General features: G+C 46.6%; 1 long non-coding RNA gene and 5 other non-coding genes across 6 annotated transcripts in view; 5 read left to right on the top strand and 1 right to left on the bottom strand.

The window, feature by feature from the left end:
• Positions 1-18,404, bottom strand: part of LOC143719415 (uncharacterized) — a 694,388-nt gene that overhangs the window by 273,503 nt on the left and 402,481 nt on the right. The gene's annotated exons all lie outside the window — the stretch shown is intronic.
• Positions 12,715-12,787, top strand: trnav-cac (transfer RNA valine (anticodon CAC)). Its single transcript has one exon. It is a non-coding gene; the product is annotated as a tRNA-Val (tRNA).
• trnav-cac (transfer RNA valine (anticodon CAC)) lies at positions 13,730-13,802 on the top strand. The gene has a single exon. It is a non-coding gene; the product is annotated as a tRNA-Val (tRNA).
• trnav-aac (transfer RNA valine (anticodon AAC)) lies at positions 14,565-14,637 on the top strand. The gene has a single exon. It is a non-coding gene; the product is annotated as a tRNA-Val (tRNA).
• Positions 14,761-14,833, top strand: trnav-cac (transfer RNA valine (anticodon CAC)). Its single transcript has one exon. It is a non-coding gene; the product is annotated as a tRNA-Val (tRNA).
• trnav-cac (transfer RNA valine (anticodon CAC)) lies at positions 16,662-16,734 on the top strand. Its single transcript has one exon. It is a non-coding gene; the product is annotated as a tRNA-Val (tRNA).

The raw sequence follows: 18,404 nt of genomic DNA, 5'->3' as shown, positions 1-18,404 counted from the left end.
TGGTAGGCAGTTGCTATGGTGCTGCTAGAATGAGAATATTGAGAATGAACTCCAAATTAACATTTATAGTAATGACAATCTTTTTTTTTTATTATATTTTTGGGCTTTTTTCCTTTATTTCAGAGGACATAAATGTGGATTTAACAGGGACATTTGCTTAATGTCATGAAAATAATGTTAATAGCCCTAGAAAGTACTTTTTTCTTTACGTTCTAGAAAGAAAGATTTTCTTTACGTTTAATATAATTTCTTATTTTTAACCATTAAGAAAAAAGACACATCAGATAGTTTTAGCTTTTATAACTAATGTTTGCAGTGGTGGAGAGTTGATTGATGATGTCACTGCTGGTGTGTGCAGGTTGTGGGACTCACTTTATCACAGACACTGGATGATTTAGCTCTGCTGTATCTAGCAACTCTTCAGGCCATCGCTGTAAGACACACACCACACACACACACACTCTCTCTCACATACACACACACAAAAACACTCTCACTCACACACTAAAGTGTTCTAAGTGTTCAGTATTACAGTGTTAATGTGATTGTGTGTCTCTGTTGTATGAAGCTTGGCACCAGACACATCCTAGATGCCATGAAAGAGGCAGGATATGACATCACAACCCTCTTCCTGTGCGGGGGGCTGAGCAAGAACGCGCTGTTCGTACAGACACACGCCAACACCACGGGTCAGTGCTCACTCACACACACGCTCATATATCTGACATGACATGACCAACACCACGGGTCAATGCTCACTCACACACACACACTCACTCATTTATCTGACATGGTAGAGACCTGCGCGGGACGGATTTTATCCCGTTCCTGCAAAAATATATGTTGTTTTCTCCCGCTGCCGCCCCCAACAATCAAGTTTCGTCCCGCTCCCGCCCGCAAAATCCCGCGGGTAAACGTATAAGTACTTTTTTTTTTAAATACATTGCATATTCTGCCTGCTACTCTGTGATTTTTTTCACTTGCTCCCCTGTTGAATATAAAAAATAAAATAAAAAATAAACGGAAAATAAACAAATGTTTCGTTTTATTTGCGTTTAATTCAATGGATGAACATGAACAAGGAACATAGAACAAATAAATACAGTAAAAAAGTAAGAAATGTACATAAATAAAAATATACCATAATGATTATAGTATAGCCTAATAAATTATATAATAATAATAAACCTGGATTTCTTTCATGTTCAAAAGTAGCCTATATATAGGGCCTAATACTGCTTAAGAATGCCGCCTTTGCTTTTAGCAATTCCTTCAAACATTAAACAAAAACTATCCTTATTCCTCAATAACAAAATATACCAATTTTAAATATTTAGCTAAAAAAAAAAAAAAAACTGAATTAACTAAAACAATTAAAAAAAAACTGTATGACTACTTAATGTGCCCATGCAGGAATAGCATGTCGTTCACTGATGAGGGCTTCAGATTAATCCGTCTCTGCTCCAGTATGCGACCGCAAATACTGAAAGCCCTCTCCGATGGTGCGCTGGAAGCTGGAATGCAAAGTACATGGCGTGTGTCATGCGGTGCAGACATTTTGCCTCTGTGTGGTAGGCTTGGCTGTTCTGCGCCTATGAACCACGCGAGAGTTAGCTTCCGACCATGTGCCTGTAAATCGTTTTTAGTTTAGTTATCCTTGTTGGTTGTGCATTAGATAAATAACGGTTTATTTGTTTCTAGTTATTTTATTTTGTTCTATATTTCCCACAAATAATTTTATTTTCCCGCAACCCGCACACAATAATATCTTGCCGCCCGCACCCGCATTCACCCATCAAATATTGTCCCGCGCCGCACTCGGTTGCGCTGGGTCCCGGGGTAGTCTCGCAGAAGTGCAGGTCTCTACACTCAGGTATCTGACATGACATGACCAACACCACGGGTCAGTGCTCTGAGGGATGTGTGTGTGTGTTTCAGGGCTGCCGGGAGATTGTTCTCACTGCGGAACATGAAATCCACGGGGAGGAGTCGGATCCACTCCTCCCACCTTACATACACCTAAACCTAGCCAACTCCGCCCCCTGATCCCTAAACACACCCCTAATCCCTAAACCCAACCCTAATCCTACCCATCTCCACCCCTTGGATCTTGATCCGACTCCTCCCCGTGGATCTCATGTACTGCATTGAGGTGCTACTGGCTGCAGAACACAAAGCAGCAATTCGTAACAGAAATATGGACTATGAAATTGCGAGGCATTATGTACAAGCTAATCATGGTTCCAGTGCGTCCTTAAAATTTTTGGGTATTGAAAAAATTCTACCCTCCCAGCGAGGAGGTGACATAGTGAAGTCCCTACTACAATGGGACGCTTTCTGGATTTTCACTCTTAACACAGTAGAACCAAATGGCCTTAATGAGGAACTGGGCCTTTCATGCTTTCTATAATTCATGTTTTTTATAATTCACATTCTTAGTTAATTATAGACATGTTGTTAGCGGGTCTGCATGTACACTTTTTTTGTGTATATGTTTGTGTGTGTGTATATATAGGCTATCTATCTATCTACAAACAGGGGGGGTTGGGGTTCGTGTACTTGCGCGCGCCTAGGACTGAAGCACCTTTTAGACAGGACGCGGAACGCTGCGCTGCGCTTTGAAACCTATTAATTTCAAGGACTTCCAAAGATACATAACAGCTACAAGTATATGCACTATGCAAGCACTATATACATGATTCACCCTATTATACTTTATCGACACAAATTGATAAGTCAAACAGCAAACTGCAATCCCCAAATACTCTTTTAATCGACGATTGCTTATGGCTTATAAGTAACTTAAATAAAACTAGCTACATTACTAGTTCTCATTAAAGAACTACATTCGATTCTATTCGATACATTCAGGTGCCAAAGGCTTACTCTCAGTACGGTTGACTCTTCTCAGTCTCTCAGGTGCCAAAGGCTTACTCTCAGTACGGTTGACTCTTCTCAGTCTCTCAGGTGCCAAAGGCTTACTCTCAGTACGGTTGACTCTTCTCAGTTTCTCAGGTGCCAAAGGCTTACTCTCAGTACGGTTGACTCTTCTCAGTCTCTCAGGTGCCAAAGGCTTATTCTCCGTACGGTGAACTCTTCTCAGTCTCTCAGGTGCCAAAGGCTTACTCTCAGTACGGTTGACTCTTCTGATTCTCTCAGGTGCCAAAGGCTTACTCTCAGTACGGTTGACTCTTCTCAGTCTCTCAGGTGCCAAAGGCTTACTCTCAGTACGGTTGACTCTTCTCAGTCTCTAGGGTGCCAAAGGCTTACTCTCAGTACGGTTGATTCTTCTCATGTCCAACAGGTGTAGGAAGCTTACGGCTGTGAAGGAGCGTCGACTGGACAGCAAGTAGGTACTCCACATACGTTTGGTCTTCCCAATACGTCGGTGCAGTAGGCTTAGGGCTGTGAAGGAGCGTCGACTGGCAGCAGGTAAATCCTCTCAATACAGTTGGTTCTTCTTAGTTCAACAGGTGCAGAAAGCTTACGGCTGTGAAGGAGCATCGACTGGACAGCAAGTAGGTACTCCACGTACGTTTGGTCTTCCCAATACGTCGGTGCAGAAGGCTTGGGGCTGTGAAGGGCGTCGACTGGGCAGCAGGTAACTGGGTTTATTCCCACTCCCAAGAACAGCGAGGATGAGACGAGAATGCACCGGCCTCAGATGGAACACACTCCGAACAGCAGGTAACTGGATTTTCTCCGTCCCCCAGAACAGCATCAATAATGAAGCAGAGTACAACAGGATTTAGATACACAACACTCAGAACAACGGGTACCTGAGGTTTCCTCCGTTCTCCACAACAGCAACGATGAGACAAATGCAGCGGGCTTCAGATGGGACGCACTCAGAACAGCAGGTAACTGGATTTTCCCCGTCCTCCAGAACAGCATCAATGATGAATCAGAATACAACAGGCTTTGGATATTCAACACTCAGAACAGCAGGTAACTGGATTTTCCCCGTTCTCCAGAACAGCATCAATGATGAATCAGAATACAACAGGCTTTGGATATTCAACACTCAGAACAGCAGGTAACTGGATTTTCCCCGTTCTCCAGAACAGCATCAATGATGAATCAGAATACAGCAGGCTTAAAGTCCGTTTTCACTTAATCTCTTCCTCAGAAAACTCCCGACTGTAACACAAGGCAAGACCGATGGACATGTGACAGAATTCTGTACAGTAAGCATTCAATAACTCCACTTCAACCACACACAGTGGGACACAGCATTAACTCACGTCACTCTCATCCACTCCGTGAAATTTAAGGTCACGGCCAACCTCCTCGCTCTGGACAGCGGGGGTAATTAGACGGAAGAATTCAGCGACTGCAATCACAAATCCTAACAGCTGTCTTCTCATTCAGACATCTGGACTCCGTTTTTTATGTCATTTCTCCTCATATATAATCTTTTCGTGTATAACCCACATATAATACAGCCAGTAGAAGGTTGGTACTTATCTTCACCCCAGTAAGTGGACTCGATAATACTTCATAGATGACTTCGCCCTCTGCCTCTCTGTTCTCCGTCACCCAGTTCTTCGTAGCGGATTCCCTTCCCACGGATCGATCTCGCCAGCCGATTTGTCCCACAGAAATCTCTCAATCTCTCAGCAAGAAGAAAAGTTTGAACGCCGCAGCAATCCCACCCAACCCACTCAGTCTCTCAAAGTTTTGCTTTTGTCTGTTCCTAAAAGCGTCATGTCCCAATCGTCACACAGTCACTTAATGCGCCGCACCTTCTGTCACTTTGCCATCAGCGGCTGCTGTTCCTATGGTAGCGACGCATCTGAGGCCGGCTTGGTGTTCAGTTGAAACCGCTCCGGGCAGAAACATCCCCCCGTGGGCTGTGTAGTTCCGTCTCTAGTTCGTCACCTTGTGACAACTTCACCAAGGATACGGCTCACTTCAGGACTCAAACGGTAAGTAAGAAGGTAAGAGTTCTTCTCAATACAGAATCCTTTTGTCAGTGCACAGTAGTGGGACAATGATTCAAAGGCTTACTTCACCAGCGATGCTGCATACTTCCAGACTCAGACGGTAAGTAGGAAGGTAAGGATTCTTCTCAGTATAGCATACTTTCGTCAGTGCACAGTAGTGAGACAGTGATTGAAAAGCTTACTTCACCAGCGATGCTGCATACTTCTAGACTCAGGCGGTAAGTAGGAAGGTAAGAATTCTTCTCAGTATAGGATACTTTTGTCAGTGCACAGTAGTGAGACAGTGATTTAAAAGCTTACTTCACCAGCAATACTGCATACTTCTAGACTCAGACGGTAAGTAGGAAGGTAAGAATTCTTCTCAGTACAAGATACTTTCGTCAGTGCACAGTAGTGGGAGACGGTGGTTTAAAAGCTTACTTCACCAGCAATGCTGCATACTTCTAGACTCAGACAGTAAGTAGGAAGATAAGGATTTTTCTCAGTATAGAAGACTTAAGTCAGTGCACAGTAGTGAAACAATGATTTTAAAAGCTTACTTCACCAGCGATGCTGCATACTTCTAGACTCAGGCGGTAAGTAGGAAGGTAAGGATTCTTCTCAGTATAGGATACTGTCGTCAGTGCACAGTAGTGAGACAGTGATTTAAAAGCTTACTTCACCAGCAATGCTGCATACTTCTAGACTCAGACGGTAAGTAGGAAGATAAGAATTCTTCTCAGTACATGAAACTTTCGTCAGTGCACAGTAGTGGGAGACGGTGGTTTAAAAGCTTACTTCACCAGCCATGCTGCATACTTCTAGACTCAGACAGTAAGTAGGAAGGTAAGGATTCTTCTCAGTATAAGATACTTTCAGCAGTGCACAGTAGTGAAACAGTGACTTAAAAGCTTTCTTCACCAGCGATGCTGCATACTTCTAGACTCAGACCGTAAGTAGGAAGATAAGGATTTTTCAAAGTTTAGAACACTTTCGTCGGTGCACAGTAGTGAGACAGTGGTTTAAAAGCTTACTTCACCAGCGATGCTGCATACTTCCAGACTCAGACGTTAAGTAGGAAGGTAAGGATTCTTCTCAGTATAGAATACTTTCGTCAGTACACAGTAGTGAAACAATGATTTAAAAAAATTACTTCACGAGCGATACTGCATACTTCCAGACTCAGATGGTAAGTAGGAAGGTAAAGGATTCTTCTCAACATAGGATACTGTTCGTCAGTGCAAAGTAGTGAGACAGTGATTTAAAAGCTTACTTCACCAGCGATACTGCATACTTCCAAACTCAGCTGTATCACTCTGGGCTTCTGATGGAGAGCAGATATAATAACTTTTCACAAACGTGTAAGCAGGGGTTTGGGCCGCTTCTCAGTAAAAGCACACCACACTCGTGTTCACTTCAAATCCACAGCCATGAATCAATGTATATAAATAAGGCAAAAACACTGCAATTCACTCACACGATAGGGCTGATCAGAGGCCTCAATCCATTCGTTACACTCCCGTGGGGGATATTTAATCCTCAGTTCCTCCTCAACACACTCTGAAACACATAGCTTCCCCAACAGTCAGATTTACATTCACTGCATCCTCTTCAAGCTTTTCGAATGTTCATAAGATGAAATCAATTCACTTATCTTTCTCTCTTCCCCACATCCAGACAACTTCCCCGAGTAAAGCTTGAGCCCCAAACTGCTCCAAAAACAAAACAGACCACATCCACGTCCCGTTCCCCGAAACCTCTCTGGATAGCCCTTTTATCTTTGGCTTGTGAAGCCGGACACCTGTGTGAACGCCGCTCCTCTCTCTCTTGCACCTGCAGTGCATTAGCGCTAATCAGGCCGGGCAATGTTTCTGCCACACCTGGAACTGGAGTGGGATGTGTCGCAAACAAATCGTTCCCTCGAGAAACTCGTGACTCACCAAGAGGGTTCCGCTCACTACGCGTTTTTGTCACCCGTGACATCCCCCCCGCCAATCGGTTCTAGTCCCGAGAACCGGTGTTCTTCAATTCCATTCGCCATACCTCTCAGGAGGCTGTCCTCGGGTGTCCCGCTGAGACCGTCGGGGTGGCGAGGGCGGAGCCACTCTTGCTTCAACTTCAGGGTCCCTCGGGACCACAGACCACCCTACCATGAGTACCTCTGGGGCGGGTGGCGCACTTGGGGCCTCGGCCGCTAGCTGCGAATAGTTCGGACATGGACGGAGCAAGTTTCGATGGAGCACCCGTATCGGTCCTGGTTTCCCCTCGGGTCGTACAGAGTAAACTGGAGCATCAGGCCCTTGTCGTCGTTCCACCACATATGGCGTCGACTCCCAGCGATCGCGGAGCTTCCCCTTCCCTGAGCGCCGGTTGTCCCTTACCAGCACTCGCTCCCCTGGTAACAAAGGGGCCTCTCGGGCAGTCCGGTCGTATAGCCGCTTGTTCTTGGCGGCTGCTGCACTCAGATGATCTGAGACTCGTCGGTAGGCATCGAGCAGTTGGTGGTGGTGCCGATTCACCCAGTCAGTGGTACTATACCCTCTTTCTGCAGCCTCGGTCCCCAGGAGCAAGTCCACAGGTAAGCGGAGATGGCGCCCAAACATAAGGTAGGAAGGAGCATACCCGGTGATACTGTGCACACTATTGTTATAGGCTTGCAACAGAGAGGGGAGACTCTCGGCCCATTGGCCCTGTTGTTCACTCTCTAGGGTCCCCAATAACCCCAACAGGGTCTGGTTCAACCTTTCGCACCCCCGTTACCCTGAGGATGGTATGAGGTCGTATGGGTCTTCCGGCACCCATAAAGGTGGCTCAGCTCTTGGATCACTCGGGACTCAAAATTTGAACCTTGGTCTGAGTGTAGGGTCTCTGGGGAGCCAAAAGGTTGTATCACTGCCCTCCAAAGGGCGCTGGCTGTGGTAACTGTCGTCTGATCTACAGTGGGGATGGGCTAGGCGTATTTAGTTAATAGGTCAGTCATCACCAGGATATTTTGAAATCGATCCGTCGGCCGACCTAAAGTCAGGAAATCGATTCCTATGATGTGCAGAGGTGCTTTGGGCCACAGGGGGACCAATGGGGCTCGGACTTCCTTCCTGCGTTTGAACAACGTACACAGTGGACAACTCTGAACGAACTCCTCAACTTTCTTTTCCATCCTAGGCCAGTAGAAATACCTCCTCAGCAGAGACAGCGTCTTCTCTTGGCCCTGATGGCCAGTATGGGTGTGGAATGCAGTCAATAGCTCCGAGACTTGGCCCTCCGATACCACCACCTGGTGTACTGTCTCCTGTGTTCGGGGATCTTGCATCGAACGGCAGATTACCCCTTCTCTAAGTCGCAGCCTCTTCCACTGCCTTAGGAGATGTTGTACTCCCACCGTCTGAGCCCGCTTTCCTCTGCTCTCGGCATGTATCCCTGTCTAAGGTACAACGTAACCTGACACAGGTCTGCATCTCCCAGCTGCAGCCTCCTCCACCGCCCAGGGTCCCACCCCCAACTAGACGGAACAGCCCTCAGGGTCCCGGGAGCTTCCACCATTGCCATCAGCAACTCGTCTTCAGGGCCAGGGGTACAAAGGGGTGTTTGGTTGTCCCTCCTGATGACTGGGAGTCTGGACAGGGCGTCCGCATTTACGTGTTCTCTGCCGGGTCGGTATTTAAGCTGTTAATCATAATTTGCTAGTTGTGCCACCCAACGCTGTTCTACTGCCCCCAACTTGGCGGTCTGCAAGTGTACTAATGGATTATTATCCGTAATCACCGTCACCTTGGCTCCCAACAGGTAATCTTTGAACTTCTCCGTCATGGCCCACTTCATTGCCAGTAGTTCGATTTTGAAGGAACTGTAATTTGCCGCGTTCCGCTCTGCGGGATGTAAACTTTGACTTGCGTATGCAATCACTCTCTCCACTCCTTGGTGCTCTTGGGCCAACACGGCTCCCAAACCTGCATTGCTGGCGTCAGTGTACAGAAGGAACGGCTGGGTGAAGTCTGCGTAGGCCAAGATAGGGGCCCTCAGAAGTTCCTGCTTGAGGTTCTGGAAGGTGGTCTCACAGGTGGAATCCCAATGCACTGACGGGGAGCCTTTGCCACGGGCACGTCCGGAACCAGCAAGGAGTTGGTTCAATGGCCTAGCAAGCCCAGATAATCCTTTTATAAAGCGTCGACAAAATCCCACGAACCCCAGGAACGACCGCACCTGTCTCACTGCCCGGGGTGGCTCCCACCCTTGGACAGCCGCCACCTTCTCCGGGTCGGGGGATATCCCTGCAGCACTGACACGATGTCCCAAGAACTGTACCTCCTTCCGCAATAACTGGCATTTGTCTGGCCTAAGCTTTAGCCCATATTTCTCCATGGCCCTGAACACTTCCTGTGTTCCTCCTCCTGCCTAGGTGGTCCTCCTCCCACCTAGATGGTGCAGGTGAGTGCGGAAGTCAGGGGAGAAGACGATCACATCGTCCAGGTATACCGGCGTTGAGTCGACCAGTTGTCCCCCTAGACAGTGCTGCATCAAGCGCTGAAAGGTCGCAGGAGCATTGCACAGGCCGAACCGCATCCGGTCCCATTCAAATAACCCAAACGGGGTGGTGAAGGCTGTCTTCTCTCTATCTCGGTCGTCTACCTGCACCTGCCAGTATCCACTCGCCAGGTCCAATGTGGAGTACCACGCCGCTTGTGTGAGACAGGTGAGTGAGTCTTCAATCCGTGGCAACGGGAATGTATCTTTCTTCGTTACACTGTTGAGTTTGCGGTAGTCAACGCAGAACCTCCAAGCTCCCGTTTTCTTCTGAACCAGAACAATTGGCGCCGCCCACGGACTACTGCTCTCTCGAACAATTCCTCCCTCCAGCATCACTTTCAACAGGGCGCGGACCTCGGCATAGAGGGTGGGTGGCACCGGACGATACCGCTCTTGGCTAGGCATCGCCTCACCGGTAGGTATTTGATGCCTCACTACCCCTGTGCAGCCATAGTCTTCTTCGTGGGTCGAGAACACATGTTGCCATTTTCTCAAGAGCTCCTGGAGCTGTAACACCTGTTCCTCCTCCAGATTTTCACCCTTCAGGGACTCTCCCATCAAATGGGTCGGCACCCCTCCTCCCACAGAGCCTGGTTCTGCCTCAACTGGGCGGACGGCGACTTCCACCACCGCAGAGCTCACCTGCCTGAAGCAGACATACTGATGCTTGTGAACCTGGGCAGAGCGTACCGAGGAAACTCGAACCAGACGTTGGTGTCGACGAAGGAGCACGGAGTAGGGATTGGCATTCCGCACCTTTACTGAGACTCGCCCACGGTGGATGGCCGTCAGCCCGTGAGCCACTTCAATGGGTTGACAGTCCTCATGGGGCTCTACCAGGACACAGGTACCCGTCCCACAGGGTCCTGCAGGTACTCGGACCCAAAGCACGGTCTCGCTCTGGGCTGGGACAGACAAAGCGTACCGACAGGCTACTCGACCGATGCCTTCTCTCTCCTTCACTTGACTAGCCACGTGCACTCTTCGGCAATCGGCCAGAATCCGGTCCCTGTCCTGCTTCGCCGATGACAGAGAAGTCCGAGCTGGCCGTCCCAGAAACAATTCCTCCGAGCAATCCAGTATAACGTTCATCCCTAGGAGTGCTCGATGAATGCCCAAGCAATGATCTCGGACGATAACGACCCCTTTCTGTTGGACGGGAACCCCTTGGACCAGAAAGTCTACCACTATGTACCCAGTGTAAGGGATGTCCAGACCATTTGCCCCCGTAAAGTCAGACTAGAAGCGTCCACTGCTTGGAGCCGATGATCTGCAACCAACTCCTGGGCCAGGCTCTCCGAAAATAACGTAACTTGAGAACCTGTATCGACCAGACAATCTATCGTGACTCCGTTAGCTTGAACCTCCACGGTGGTACAGCGCCCAACCCTGTCGTCTCGTAAAACAGGAACAGAAGGAGGGTCACACAAAGGGGTCCCGGCCACTTGACCCACAGTAGCCGGTGGTACTAAAAACCCCCTTGAGAACCCCGACGGAGCCCACACTGACGACTGATGTGTCCCGGGTCTCCACAATTAATACAGATGGGCCTTCCCTGGTCATCCCACTGGAACCGGGGGCCCACAGGACGTAGGGGGCGGCGCACAGGAGCTCGCCCCTTCTCCGAATACGACCTCTCTCTCACCATCGATCCGCCCTCGACTCGACCCCGACGAAGTTCACCCAACAGCCGGCCAAACTGCTCTCACAATTTCAAGGAGTATGCCCGAAGAGTCTGCTTAGGCCCCTGTTGATAGTTAAAGAACTGGGCACGAAGAGTGGCCACCGGGGTAGAGTCTCCATATAATCCTGACAGGAAATCGAAGATAGTTTTCGCGGTAGCCCGTGTGGCTTCTGATGCAGCAAGAACTTCTCTTTTGGCTTCTCCTTCCAAAGACCCCAACACAAACTGTACTTTCTGTGATGCACTCAGTCCCTGTTATCCGGCCAGATATTCCGTCTGCGCCTTCCAATCGTGCAAGCCCAACTCCGATCCTGGCCCTCCATAGCGCTGTGCCCAGGGAGCTCCCATAAAGATCGGTATGACTTTTGAGACAGGTGAAGGCCATCATACCAAGGAGCTGTAGGCAGACTGCCATGCAGAATGACCTCTGTTCTGTTGTTTGTGGAATTTACAGACTGTCACACTGCCTGCAGAGCAGATTATGGGAAGGAGCCATCTTCTAAAAAGCACATGCCATGATATCACGTTCGCTTTACACGCAAAGGTCTTCAGTTCAAAACTGGGTGGAAACAAGTGGAGGCATGTTAAATATAAATGCTGCAATTCGATACAAAACCCTTACTTTTAAGACAGGTGAAGGCCATCGTACCCAGGAGCTGTAGGCAGACTGCCATGCCGAATGACCTCTGTTCTGTTGTTTGTGGAATTCACAGACTGTCACACTGCTTGCAGAGTAGATTATGGGAAGGAGCCATCTTCTAAAAAGCACATGTGCGTCATCAATAGGTTTCTGTAGTGTAGTGTTCATCACGTTTGCCTAACACGCGAAAGGTCCTCTGTTCGAAACCGAGCAGAAACAGTGGTTGGATTCTGACAGAAAATTTAAACTGTTTGCCACGCTAGGTGGTAGCAGCGCTCATTTCCTTTATATGCTTTTTAATAAGCGTGCACCTAAGGATTTATGTCTGCCACCTGAAGACGTGTTTCCGTAGTGTAGTGGTTATCACGTTCGCCTCACACGTGAAAGGTCCCCAGTTCGAAGCTGGGTGTAAACTGTGGGTGGTTTTCGCAAAAATTTCTTATGCGATTTTCTGTTGAGCAGGTCAGTACACTTGCAGGGATGCAGGCACATTTTCTGTAAAAAATAATACAAATGACCGTTGAGGTTTCCTGCACAGTAATAAAAAATGTTTGGTCTGCCAACAAAATTAGCAGCTTTTTGCCATGTTTAAAACACTGGGCAGTCTATAGTTTCAGTCGTTTTTGAACAAGCGTACCCTAGAGGAGGTGGGACTGACGTCCAAATCAAGTTTCCGTAGTGTAGTGGTTATCACGTTCGCTTTACACGCGACAGGTCCTCAGTTCAAAACTGGGTGGAAACAAGTGGATGCATGTTAAATATAAATGCTGCAAATCGCTACAAAACCCTTGTGAAGGCCATCGTACCAAGGAGCTGTAGGCAGATTGCCATGCCGAATAACCTCTGTTCTGTTGTTTGTGGAATTTACAAACTGTCACACTGCTTGCAGAGCAGATTATGGGAAGGAGGGATCTTGTAAAAAGCACATGCTCCATCAATAGGTTTCTGTAGTGTAGTGGTCGTCACGTTCGCCTCACACGCGAAAGGTCCTCGGTTCAAAACCGAGCAGAAACAGTGGTTGGATTCTGACAGAAAACTTAAACTCTTTGCCACGCTAGGTGGGTGCAGCGCTCATTTCCTTTATATGCTTTTTAATAAGCGTGCACCTAAAGATTAATGTCTGCAACCTGAAGACGTGTTTGTAGTGTAGTGGTTATCACGTTTGCCTCACACGCGATAAGTCCCCAGTTCGAAACTGGGTGGAAACTGTGGGTGGTTTTTGCAAAAATTTCGTATGCAATTTTCTGTTGAGCAGGTCAGTACACTTGCAGGGATGTTTATGGTTTAATCTCTTTAGAAAAGGACAAAAATAAAACAAATGACCATTGAGGTTTCCTGTACAGTAATATAAAATGTTCGGTCTGCCAACAAAATTAGCAGCATTTTGCCATGTTAAAAACACTGGGCAGTCTATAGTTTCAGTCGCTTTTGAACAAGCGTACCCTAGAAGTGGTGGGACTGACGTCCAAATCAAGTTTCAGTAGTGTAGTGGTTATCACGTTTGCTTTACACGCGAAAGGTCCTCAGTTCAAAACTGGGCGGAAACAAGTGGAGGCATTTTAAATGTAATGCTCCAATTCGCTACAAAACCCTTGCTTTTGAGACAGGTGAAGGCCATCGTACCAAGGAGCTGTAGGCAGACTGCCATGCCGAATGACCTCTGTTCTGTTGTTTGTGGAATTCACAGACTGTCACACTGCTTGCAGAGTAGATTATGGGAAGGACCCATCTTCTAAAAAGCACATGTGCCTCATCAATAGGTTTCTGTAGTGTAGTGTTCATCATGTTTGCCTAACACGCGAAAGGTCCTCTGTTCGAAACCGAGCAGAAACAGTGGTTGGATTCTGACAGAATATTTAAACTGTTTGCCACGCTAAGTGGTAGCAGCGCTCATTTCCTTTATATGCTTTTTAATAAGCGTGCACCTAAAGATTTATGTCTGCAACATGAAGACATGTTTCCGTAGTGTAGTGGTTATCACGTTCGCCTCACACGCGAAAGGTCCCCAGTTCGAAACTGGGCGGAAACTAAGGGTGGTTTTTGCAAAAATTTCGTATGCGATTTTCTGTTGAGCAGGTCAGTACACTTGCAGGGATGTTTGTGGTTTAATCTCTTTAGAAAAGGACAAAAAGAAAACAAATGACCATTGAGGTTTCCTGTACAGTAATATAAAATGTTCGGTCTGCCAACAAAATTAGCAGCTTTTTGCCATGTTAAAAACACTGGGCAGTCTATAGTTTCAGTCGCTTTTGAACAAGCGTACGCTAGAAGAGGTTGGAATGAGATCCAAACCAAGTTTCCGTAGTGTAGTGGTTATCACGTTTGCTTTACACGTGAAAGGTCCTCAGTACAAAATTGGGTGGAAACAAGTGGAGGTATGTTAAATACAAATGCTGCAATTCGCTACAAAACCCTTACTTTTAAGACAGGTGAAGGCCATCGTATCAAGGAGCTGTAGGCAGACTGCCATGCCGAATGACACTAGGTGGGTACCGTCCAAATCAAGTTTCCGTAGTGTAGTGGTTATCACGTTCGCTTTACTCGCGAAAGGTCATCAGTTCAATACTGGGCGGAAACAAGTGGAGGCATTTTAAATTTAATGCTCCAATTCGCTACAAAACCCTTACTTTTGAGACAGGTGAAGGCCATCGTACCAAGGAGCTGTAGGCAGACTGCCATGCCGAATTACCTCTGTTCTGTTGTTTGTGGAATTCACAGACTGTCACACTGCTTGCAGAGCAGATTATGGGAAGGAGCCATCTTCTAAAAATCACATGCACCTCATCAATAGGTTTCTGTAGTGTAGTGGTCATCACGTTCGCCTAACACGCGAAAGGTCCTCGGTTCGAAACCGAGCAGAAACAGTGGTTGGATTCTGACAGAAAATTTTAACTGTTTGCCACACTAGGTGGGTGCAGCGCTCATTTCCTTTATATGCTTTTTAATAAGGGTGCACCTAAAGATTTATGTCTGCAACCTGAAGACTTGTTTCCATAGTGTAGTGGTTATCACGTTTGCCTCACACGCGAAAGGTCCCCAGTTCGAAACTGGGCGGAAACTGTGGGTGTTTTTTGCAAAAATTTCGTATGCGATTTTCTGTTGAGCAGGTCAGTACACTTGCAGGGATGTTTGTGGTTTAATCTCTTTAAAAAAGGACAAAAATAAAACAAATGACCATTGAGGTTTCCTGTGAAGTAATATAAAATGTTCGGTCTGCCAACAAAATTAGCAGCTTTTTGCCATGTTAAAAACACCGGGCAGTCTATAGTTTCAGTCGCTTTTGAACAAGCGTACCCTAGAAGTGGTGGGACTGAAGTCTAAATCAAGTTTCCGTAGTGTAGTGGTTATCACGTTTGCTTTACACGCGAAAGGTCCTCAGTTCAAAACTTGGCGGAAACAAGTGGAGGCATTTTAAATGTAATGCTCCAATTCGCTACAAAACCCTTGCTTTTGAGACAGGTGAAGGCCATCGTACCAAGGAGCTGTAGGCAGACTGCCATGCCGAATGACCTCTGTTCTGTTGTTTGTGGAATTCACAGACTGTCACACTGCTTGCAGAGTAGATTATGGGAAGGAGCCATCTTCTAAAAAGCACATGCCATGATATCACGTTCGCTTTACACGCAAAGGTCTTCAGTTCAAAACTGTGCGGAAACAAGTGGAGGCATGTTAAATATAAATGCTGCAATTCGATACAAAACCCTTACATTTAAGACAGGTGAAGGCCATCGTACCCAGGAGCTGTAGGCAGACTGCCATGCCGAATGACCTCTGTTCTGTTGTTTGTGGAATTCACAGACTGTCACACTGCTTGCAGAGTAGATTATGGGAAGGAGCCATCTTCTAAAAAGCACATGTACCTCATCAATAGGTTTCTGTAGTGTAGTGTTCATCACGTTCGCCTAACACGCAAAAGGTCCTCTGTTCGAAACCGAGAAGAAACAGTGGTTGGATTCTGACAGAAAATTTAAACTTTTTGCCACGCTAGGTGGTAGCAGCGCTCCTTTCCTTTATATGCTTTTTAATAAGCGTGCACCTAAAGATTTATGTCTGCCACCTGAAGATGTGTTTCAGTAGTGTAGTGGTTATCACGTTCGCCTCACACGCGAAAGCTCCCCAGTTCGAAACTGGGCGGAAACTGTGTGTGGTTTTCGCAAAAATTTCGTATGCGATTTTCTGTTGAGCAGGTCAGTACACTTGCAGGGATGTTTGTTGTTTAATCTCTTTAGAAAAGGACAAAAATAAAACAAATGACCATTGAGGTTTCCTGTACAGTAATATAAAATGTTCGTTCTGCCAACAAAATTAGCAGCTTTTTGCCATGTTAAAAACACTGGGCAGTCTATAGTTTCAGTCGCTTTTGAACAAGCGTACGCTAGAAGAGGTGGGAATGAGATCCAAACCAATTTTCTGTAGTGTAGTGGTTATCACGTTCGCTTTACACGCGAAAGGTCCTCAGTTCAAAATTGGGTGGAAACAAGTGGAGGCATGTTAAATATAAATGCTGCAATTCGCTACAAAACCCTTACTTTTAAGACAGGTGAAGGCCATCGTACCCAGGAGCTGTAGGCAGACTGCCATGCCGAATGACCTCTGTTCTGTTGTTTGTGGAATTTACAGACTGTCACACTGCTTGCAGAGCAGATTATGGGAAGGAGCCATCTTCTAAAAAGCATATGCACCGCATCAATAGGTTTTGTAGTGTAGTGGTCATCACGTTCGCCTAACACGCGAAAGGTCCTCGGTTCGAAACCGAGTAGAAACAGTGGTTGGATTCTGACAGAAAATTTAAACTGTTTGCCACACTAGGTGGGTGCAGCGCTCATTTCCATCATATGCTTTTTAATAAGCGTGCACCTAAATATTTATGTCTGCAAACTGAAGACTTGTTTCCGTAGTGCAGTGGTTATCACGTTTGCCTCACACGCGAAAGGTCCCCAGTTCGAAACTGGGCGGAAACTGTGGGTGATTTTTGCAAAAATTTCGTATGCGATTTTCTGTTGAGCAGGTCAGTACACTTGCAGGGATGTTTGTGGTTTAATCTCTTAGAAAAGGACAAAAATAAAACAAATGACCATTGAGGTTTCCTGTACAGTAATATAAAATGTTCGGTCTACCAACAAACTTAGCAGCTTTTTGCCATGTTAAAAACACTGGGCAGTCTATAGTTTCAGTCGCTTTTGAACAAGCGTACCCCAGAAGCGGTGGGACTGACGTCCAAATCAAGTTTCGGAAGTGTAGTGGTTATCACGTTTGCTTTACACGCGAAAGGTCCTCAGTTCAAAACTGGGCGGAAACAAGTGGATGCGTTTTAAATATAAATGCTGCAATTCGCTACAAAACCCTTACTTTTGAGACAGGTGAAGGCCATCGTACCAAGGAGCTGTAGGCAGACTGCCATGCCGAATGACACTAGGTGGGTGCCGAATGACCTCTGTTCGGTTGTTTGTGGAATTTACAGACTGTCACACTGCCTGCAGGGCAGATTATGGGAAGGAGCCATCTTCTAAAAAGCACATCCGTCTCAATAATAGGTTTCTGTAGTGTATTGGTCATCACATTCGCCTAACACGCGAAAGGTCCTCGGTTCGAAACCGAGCACCAAACAGTGGTTGGATTCTGACAGAAAATGTAAACTCTTTGGCACGCTAGGTGGGTGCAGCGCTCATTTCCTTTATATGCTTTTTAATAAGCGTGCACCTAAAGATTTATGTCTGCAACCTGAAGACGTGTTTGTAGTGTAGTGGTTATCACGTTCGCCTCACACGCGAAAAGTCCCCAGTTCATAACTGGGCGGAAACTGTGGGTGATTTTTGCAAAAATTTCGTATGCGATTTTCTGTTGAGCAGGTCAGTACACTTGCAGGGATGTTTGTTGTTAAATCTCTTTAGAAAAGGACAAAAATAAAACAAATGACCATTGAGGTTTCCTGTACAGTAATATAAAATGTTCGGTCTGCCAACAAAATTAGCAGCTTTTTGCCATCTTAAAAACACTGGGCAGTCTATAGTTTCAGTCGCTTTTGAACAAGCGTACGCTAGAAGAGGTTGGAATTCCTTTATATGCAGACATCTGTTCTGTTGTTTGTGGAATTCACAGACTGTCACACTGCTTGCAGAGTAGATTATGGGAAGGAGCCATCTTCTAAAAAGCACATGCCATGATATCACGTTCGCTTTACCCGCAAAGGTCTTCAGTTCAAAACTGGGCGGAAACAAGTGGAGGCATGTTAAATATAAATGCTGCAATTCGATACAAAACCCTTACATTTAAGACAGGTGAAGGCCATCGTACCCAGGAGCTGTAGGCAGACTGCCATGCCGAATGACCTCTGTTCTGTTGTTTGTGGAATTCACAGACTGTCACACTGCTTGCAGAGCAGATTATGGGAAGGAGCCATCTTCTAAAAAGCATATGCACCGCATCAATAGGTTTTGTAGTGTAGTGGTCATCACGTTCGCCTAACACGCGAAAGGTCCTCGGTTCGAAACCGAGTAGAAACAGTGGTTGGATTCTGACAGAAAATTTAAACTGTTTGCCACACTAGGTGGGTGCAGCGCTCATTTCCATTATATGCTTTTTAATAAGCGTGCACCTAAAGATTTATGTCTGCAAACTGCAAGCGAAAGGT

Source organism: Siphateles boraxobius, unplaced genomic scaffold (genome assembly GCF_051911475.1).
Source record: "Siphateles boraxobius isolate OS27281-9 unplaced genomic scaffold, OSU_SipBor_1 63, whole genome shotgun sequence".
Lineage (NCBI taxonomy): Eukaryota > Metazoa > Chordata > Actinopteri > Cypriniformes > Leuciscidae > Siphateles > Siphateles boraxobius.
The sequence above is the reverse complement of the archived record's forward strand: the minus strand, read 5'-3'. Positions and strand labels throughout refer to the sequence as shown.